Below are 9,011 nucleotides of genomic sequence, written 5' to 3' on the forward strand. Positions count from 1 at the left end.
GATCATATTGAATGGCGGTGCAGGCTCGAAGGGCCGAATGGCCTACTCCTGCACCTATTTTCTATGTTTCTATGTTTCTAACTCACCAGGTCAGGCAGCATCTCTGTGGCACATGAATAAGTGATGTCTCAGGTTGGGACCCTTCTTCAGTTTAGTTTAAGTCAGTGTTAAGCCTGCGCTAGTGTGGGATGGTTCTGGTAATTTTTCAGTGAGACCCAGTGAGACCCAAATCCTGTGAATGAATGATAAAAATAATACATAAGGTACAACTATTGTCGCAGCAGGAGCATTTATCTGGTGGACACAGATTTAAGGTCACTGTCAGGTGTTTGAGTTTAGTTTATTGTCACGTGTACCGAGGAACAGTGAAAATCTTTTTGTTGCATGCTAACCGGTCAGTGGAAAGACAATACATGATTCTAATCGAGCCATCCACATTGTAAAGAAAATAACGTCTAGTGTAAGATAAAGTCCAGTAAAGTCCGATTAAAGATAGTCTGAGGGTCTCCAATGATGTAAATAGTGGCTCAGGATCAGAACCACACTCTGGTAGTTGGTCTTTGTGAAGGTCTTTGTTCAGTGTGAAGGTCTTTGTTTGTTTGTAACACAAAGCAACACATACGTCAATGTTGCACCTAGACTGCAAACAGAAGACCATCACACAATGCGTTCCCCTGGAATACAGTAATATCTGGGAAGCGATACAGTTTGGGGAACACAGCTGGTAGAGAGAGACGCTGCCTCACAACGCCAGGGACCCGGGTTCGATCCTGACCTTGGGTGCTGTCTCTGTGGAGTTTGCACGTTCTCCCTGTGACTGCGTGGGTTTGTTCCGATTTTCTCCCACGTCCCAAAGACCAGGTCCCTCTTTGTTCCCCTTCCCTTCCCCCCAGCGCCGGGGTCCCCATTGTCCATTGTTCTTCCCCCTCCCCCACGCTGGGTCCTCCTTTGTCCCTTGTTGGTGAGGGTTGATGACATCCAGTGAAACAGCATCGTCCACTAGCTGGGGAACAGACGAAGAGTTAAAGCACCCATACTCAAACTGGAAGCCAATCAACTTGCTCCTCCTACAGGATATTGGGGCACTTCACAGCCTGGTTTGGAAGCAGCTTTGCCCAAGACCGCAAGAAATTGCAGAGAGCTGTGGATTTAGTCCAGCACATCGCCCAGGCTAGAACTATTCATCCTTGCCTTCATCCACACTTCACACTGCATCAGGAAAGCAGCCAACATAATCAAACAGCCAACATAATTCCTCACTCCGATCATTCCCGTTTCTTCCCATTCTCGTCGGGCAGAAGGTATAAAGCACATACCAGAGGTTTCAAGAACAACTTCTTCCACTCTGTTATCTGACTACTGAATTGTCCTCCCATAGACTAGGTGTAGTCCTGATCCTCCAACCTACCTACTTGCAAACACTGAACTTTTTTTTTCTCACACTGTAGCATTACAAACTATATTCTACACACTGGTAGCTTTCTCTTCACACTACTTATTCCATTTATAATCACCCAAAACGTCTCCTGTCCATGTTCCCCAGAGATGCTGCCTGACCCGCTGTGTTACTCCGGCACTTTGTGTCCACCTAAAGCAAAATGTACTCATGAAGGAAGGTGGAGGCCGAGCTAGTGTTCTGGACCACTGATTCAAATCCTACACCGGCAGTGGGGGAATTTAAGTTGAAGAAGATTGGTCTGGAATGAGAAAACCGGCCTCAGTAATGAAAATAGTCAAACAGTTGGAATTCAATCAGGCTCACAAATGTCATTGAAGGAGGAAAACTTCCTCCAGTTAAGGGCCTGTCCCACTTTCATGAGATATTCACGAATTCTCCCAAGTTTTCCCCTTGATTCAAACTCGTAGAATGTCCGTAACGAGTCCGTAGGAGGTCGTAGATATATCGTAGCGGCTCATTATGCCAGCCATAGGTAGTCGTGGCATCAGGTAAGTCGGGACGTTTTTTTCCAGCCCGATAAAAAATGTCCACGAGTAATAAATTGGTCGGGATGGAAGAAATTGCAACTTTTTACTCGTAAGGAGGGCATCGAAATAGTCGTGGGAATTCGTAGACATACTCGTAGGATTTCGTGAACATAGTCGTGGAAGGTCGTAGGAGTTCGTAGATTGCCACGATCTTGATTTTTTTTTAAGGTCCTTTAAACTCGGCAGAAGTTTTGAATTAAGTCGTGAAAGTGGATCACGTATGGGTCTAGACACATGAATGTGATTGTCTTTCCACAGCCTTCCGAACTGGCTCAGAGGACAAACAGGGTGAGATCACAATCTGTGACTAAACAGTGAGTAACCAAACCTCACACTGCTCTTCACAAGAAAAACCACAGGCCGATGCCTCATTACTTGGATATGTCACAAAGAGAACCCTCGTTTAGGTCTCCACATCCTGACATCGGAGAGCCTGCGTCAGTCTCACTAGCTGTGCAGGAAGGAGCTGCAGATGCTGGTTTGCACCGAAGATAGACACAAAATGCTGGAGTAACACAGCAGGTCAGGCAGCACAGATTGACACAAGAAGCTGGAGTAAGTCAGTGGGACAGGCAGCATCTCTGGAGAGAGTGGGTGCCGTTTCGGGTCAAGAACCTTCTCCAGCCAGAAAGTCACGGGAAAGGGAAACGAGAGATATAGACGATATCTCCAGAGATACGCCCAGCATCTCTGGAGAGAAGGAATGGGTGATGTTACTGGTCCAAACCCTTCTTCAGACTCCGACCCGAAGCGTCACCCATTCCTTCTCGCCAGAGATGCTCCCTCTGAGTGACTCCAGCATTTAGTCTCTATCTTCAGTTGACAGCTCTCCTTCCATTCCATAAATGTCTATGATACCACAATGCATCGATGTCTCATGGATCCAGCCCAACACAGCAAATGCTACCATCAATGAGTTTTCAAGCCAAAGTACGTCTTGGTAAGGCATAAAGTGCTGGAGTTACTCTGGAGGTCTGGCAGCATCCCTGGAGAACATGAGTGAAGGTGACATTTCGACCCTTCTTCACACCTGACCCCAAAATATCACTTCTCCATGTACTCCAGGGATGCTGCCTGACCAACTGAGTAACTCCAGCACTTTGTGTGTGTTTTTTTTTTGTAAAGCAGCATCTGCAGTTTCTTGTTTCTACTTAGCCTTTCGACTTTTGGGGATACAGCACGGAAACAGGCCCTTTGGTCCATCGAGCCCATGTTGACAATCAACCACCCATTCATACTAATTCCATGTTATCCCACTTTCCCATCCACTCCCTACACACTAGGGGGGGATTTCTTTGTTTTTTCAGAGGCCAATTAACCTACAAGCCCACTCATCTTTGGGGTGTGGGAGGGCACCAGAGCATCTGAAGGAACCCCATGCAGTCAAAGGCAAAACGTGCAAACACTACACCTCCACATTAGTCTGAAGAAGGGTCTTGACTCAAAATATCACCTGCCTTATAGATGCTGCCTCACCCGCTGAGTTGTTCCAGCATTTTTGTCCACCTTCGATTTTTCCAACATCTGCAGTTCTTTCTTAACACTACACAAACATCACCCGAGTTCAGAATCAAACCTGTGTCGCTGGCTCTGTGAGGCAGCAGCTCTAACAACTGCTGCTGCCTGGCCAACTGAGCATTTCCTTGCTGGCTTTGTTTTTTGCACTGACAGCCAGCACTATTAGTCCCAATAGCCATTCTGCAATCTCACCCAAGCTGTTTAACTGCAACAAACATACATTAATAAGAAGCAAATATCACTTGAAGCTTAACTGATTCTTGGCTCTGCAGTTTTACAGCCGAACAGATATAAAACAGGGCCGTTCGGCTGGAAAACCATTATGTGAGCAATTTCCTTGTATATCACACAGCGTTACACACCTCTTCAGTGCAATATAACCATATAACCATATAACAATTACAGCACGGAAACAGGCCATCTCGACCCTTCTAGTCCGTGCCGAACACGTATTCTCCCCTAGTCCCATATACCTGCGCTCAGACCATAACCCTCCATTCCTTTCCCGTCCATATAACTATCCAATTTATTTTTAAATGATAAAAACGAACCTGCCTCCACCACCTTCACTGGAAGCTCATTCCACACAGCCACCACTCTCTGAGTAAAGAAGTTCCCCCTCATGTTACCCCTAAACTTCTGTCCCTTAATTCTCAAGTCATGACCCCTTGTTTGAATCTTTCCTACTCTCAGTGGGAAAAGCTTATCCACGTCAACTCTGTCTATCCCTCTCATCATTTTAAAGACCTCTATCAAGTTCCCCCTTAACCTTCTGCGCTCCAAAGAATAAAGCCCTAACTTGTTCAACCTTTCTCTGTAACTTAGTTGCTGAAACCCAGGCAACATTCTAGTAAATCGCCTCTGTACTCTCTCTATTTTGTTGACATCCTTCCTATAATTAGGCGACCAAAATTGTACCCCATACTCCAGAATTGGCCTCACCAATACCTTGTACAATTTTAACATTACATCCCAACTTCTATACTCAATGCTCTGATTTATAAAGGCCAGCACACCAAAAGCTTTCTTTACCACCCTATCTACATGAGATTCCACTTTCAGGGAACTGTGCACAGTTATTCCCAGATCCCTCTGTTCACCTGCATTCTTCAATTCCCTATCATTTACCATGTACGTCCTATTTTGATTTGTCCTGCCAAGATGTAGCACCTCACACTTATCAGCATTAAACTCCATCTGCCATCTTTCAGCCCACTCTTCCAACTGGCATAAATCTCTCTGTAGACTTTGAAAATCTACTTCATTATCCACAACCCCACCTATCTTAGTATCATCTGCATACTTACTAATCCAATTTACCACACCATCATCCAGATCATTGATGTACATGACAAACAACAGTGGACCCAACACAGATCCCTGTGGCACCCCACTAGTCACTGGCCTCCAACCTGACAAACAACCATCCACCATTACTCTCTGGCATCTCCCATTCAGCCACTGTTGAATCCATCTTGCTACTCCACCATTAATACCCAACCATTGAACCTTCTTAACCAACCTTCCATGAGGAACCTTGTCAAAGGCCTTACTGAAGTCCATATATACAACATCCACTGCTTTACCCTCATCAATTTCTCGAGTAACCTCTTCAAAAAATTCAAGAAGATTAGTCAAACATGACCTTCCAGGCACAAATCCATGTTGACTGTTCCTAATCAGACCCTGTTTATCCAGATGCTTATATATATTATCTCTAAGTATCCTTTCCATTAATTTGCCCACCACTGACGTCAAACTAACAGGTCTATAATTACTAGGTTTACTCTTAGACCCCTTTTTAAACAATGGAACAACATGCGCAGCACGCCAATCCTCCGGCACTATTCCCGTTTCTAATGACATTTGAAATATTTCTGTCATAGCCCCTGCTATTTCTACACTAACTTCCCTCAATGTCCTAGGGAATATCCTGTCCGGACCTGGAGACTTATCCACTTTTATATTTCTCAAAAGTGTCAGTACTTCCTCTTCTTTGAATCTCATAGTTTCCATAGCTACTCTGTTTGTTTCCCTTACCTCACATAATTCAATATCCTTCTCCTTGGTGAATACCGAAGAAAAGAAATTGTTCAATATCTCCCCCATCTCTTTTGGCTCTGCAGATAGCTGTCCACTCTGACTCTCTAATGGACCAATTTTATCCTCGTTATCCTTTTGCTATTAATATAGCTGTAGAAACCCTTTGGGTTTACTTTCACCTTACTTGCCAAAGCAACCTCATATCTTCTTTTAGCTTTTCTAATTTCTTTCTTAAGATTCCTTTTACATTTCTTTATACTCCTCAAGCACCTCATTTACTCCATGCTGCCTATAATTATTGTAGATCTCCCTCTTTTTCCGAACCAAGTGTCCAATTTCCCTTCATATATCTGGAGATTAATTGAACAAAGCATTTTGTGGCCAGTCGATTGATTAGTTTGATTTTGTTTGTTTAGATTTGTTTAGTTTAGAGATGCAGCCTGGAAAAAGGCCCTTCGCCCATCTAGTCAGTGTTGTTCTTCAATCGCCCGATAACACTAGTTATGGAGTCATAGACATACAGCATGGAAACAGGCCCTTTGGCCTAACTTGTTCATGCCGATCAAGATATCCCAGCTTCATTAGTCCCACTTGCCCATGTTTGGCCCATATCCTTCCAAACCCTTCCTGTCCATGTACCCATCCAAATGTATTTTAGATGGTAGAGTACCTGCCTCAACTACTTCCTCTGGCAGCTCATTCCATATACCCACCCACCCACCCACCCTCTTTGTGAAAATGTTGCCCCTCAGATTCCTATTACATCTTTTCCCTCTCACCTTAACCTTATGTCCTCTGCTTCTTGCTGCCACTACTCTGGGTAATAGACTGTGCATCTACCCTATCTATTCCCCTCATGATCTTATACTCCTCTGTAGGATCACCCTTCATCCTTTTAGTTTAGTTTAGTTTAGTTTGGTTGTCCCATTACTGGAAGGATTTGGAGTCTTTGGAGAGAGAGCAAAAGAGGTTTGCCAGAATGATGCCTGGACTAGGTGGTGTTACCTACAAGGAGAGGTTCGACAAGCCTGGATAGTTTTCTCTGGAACGACAAAGATTGAGGGGAGAGAAGTATATTAAATTATGAGGGACAGAATTTTTCATAGGTTCGAGACAGTTTTTTTTCCCAGGGTGGAAATATCCAAGAGTAGGTTTAAGGTGAGAGGGGAATAGTTTAAGGGGGACGCTTCTTACACACAGTGGAGGTGGCAGATGCGATAATAGCATTTAAGTGGCTTTTAGACGACAGACAATAGACAATAGGTGCAGGAGTAGGCCATTCGGCCCTTCGAGCCAGCACCGCCATTCAATGTGATCATGGCTGATCATCCCCAATCAGTACCCCGTTCCTGCCTTCTCCCCATATCCCCTGACTCCGCTATCTTTAAGAGCCCTATCTAGCTCTCTCTTGAAAGTATCCAGAGAACTGGCCTCCACCGCCCTCTGAGGCAGAGAATTCCACAGGGATGCAGGGAATGGAGGGATATGGACCATGTGCAGGCAGACGTGATTAGTTTATGTTCATTACGTTCATCACAGGCATCGTGGCTGTTGAGCCTGTTCCTGTATTGTACTGATCTATGTTCCGTCCTATAGTTTATTATTGTCACATGCAGTGAAAAGCTTCTTCCGCGTGCTATCCGGATATATTGGATAGATGGGAGAGAGGAGAAGAGGGAGTGACCGGGGTGAGACTGGTCCTTGATTGTGTTGGTGGTGGTGGCCTTGCCGAGGCAGCATGACGTGTAGATGGCGTCAATGGAAGTGGCCAGCCTGGCTCGGTATAACAGAAGAACAGGCCCTTCGGCCCTTCTGTGCCGAACATCATGCCAAGACCATCTCTTATATAACAGTGCATAGCCCTTATCCCTCCATTCCCTGGATATCCATGTGCCTATCCCAAAGTCGTCTAAATGCCACTATCATATCTGCAGCAACCGTCCCCCTCGGCAGCGTATTCAAGACACTTACTACCTTCTTTGTAAACAAACTTGCCCGCACATCTCCTTTACACTTTGCCCCTCTCACCTTAAAGCTGTGCCCTTGAATATTTGTTTATTCCATCCTGGGAAAAAAAAGATTAGAAACATAGAAACATAGAAAATAGGTGCAGGAGTAGGCCATTCGGCCCTTCGAGCCTGCACCGCCATTCAATATGATCATGGCTGATCATCCAACTCAGTATTCTGTACCTGCCTTCTCTCCATACCCCCTGATGCCTTAAGCCACAAGGGCCACATCTAACTCCCTCTTAAATATAGCCAATGAACTGTGGCCTCAACTACCTTCTGTGGCAGAGAATTCCAGAGATTCACCACTCTCTGTGTGAAAAATGTTTTCCTCATCTCGGTCCTAAAAGATTTCCCCCTTATCCTTAAACTGTGACCCCTTGTTCTGGAATTCTGAGTGTCTACCCTATCGATGCCTCTCAGAATTTAACCTACTTCTATCAGGTCTCCCTGCAACATCTGGCGTTCCAGAGGGAATATTGCAAGTCTATCCCATCTCCCAATGTAGCTAATGCCATCTAACCCTGACTTCATTCTGGTAAACGGCCTCTGTAACTTTTCCCAAGCTTCCACATTCTTCCTGTAATGTGGAGACCGGAGCTCCATGCAATGACTGCATCCGAGCCAAAGTCCTATAAAGTTGCAATGTGACATTCCTGGTGCATGGTCCTGACCGAGGAGCCCGACGAAGGGTCTCGACCACGGAACCTCACCCATTCCCACTCTTGATTTGTTTATTTGTTTCGAACAAGTAAAGACATAAATAGGAATATATAACAACAACAAAATCGAAATAGTCAAACAATTGGACATTCCAGGCAATATTTGCAAAGCAATGAAAAGCATAAAGCAAAATTTAAATGTCCAACACTTTTTCTTTACAAGCTCGAAAAGGAGTGAGAAGAAGAATAACTTATTTAATCTCACCCCTTCTCCCTAAACCCTTCTTCCATATTTAATAATTAATTAATTAACTCTCCAGAGATGCTGCCGGTCCCGCTGAGTTACTCCAGCGTTTTGTGTCGATCATCCCCCCGAAAGATCTGGGTGAAAGTTCACCAGGGGGCAACATCGTAGCTAGTGTACAGCAGACACAGACATGCTGAACACTGCATGATCCATGCGGGATAGTCAGATCCCACAGGCATCGCTGGCTGACATTCAACCTGCCCAAGCAACTCCTGCAAAGCCCGACTTCTAGTCCTTGACCTCAGGGCTTCGCATTGTGTAGACTGAAGTTAACTAAATGATTTCTGATTATGGGAAAATAAATTATCCTTGATTACACCTTCCTTCCTGACCCTGTTTCTCTTTCCTTCCCTTTCCCACTTTCTTCCCTTTCACATGTTTTTATAATCTCACTATTTCCTTTATTGGTTGTTCCTCTCTTTAATTTCAGCTTCCTGTTCCCTTTCCCTCTTGTGTCATCGATTTCAATCCCTCAATTCCACAGTT

Source organism: Amblyraja radiata, chromosome 39 (genome assembly GCF_010909765.2).
Source record: "Amblyraja radiata isolate CabotCenter1 chromosome 39, sAmbRad1.1.pri, whole genome shotgun sequence".
Lineage (NCBI taxonomy): Eukaryota > Metazoa > Chordata > Chondrichthyes > Rajiformes > Rajidae > Amblyraja > Amblyraja radiata.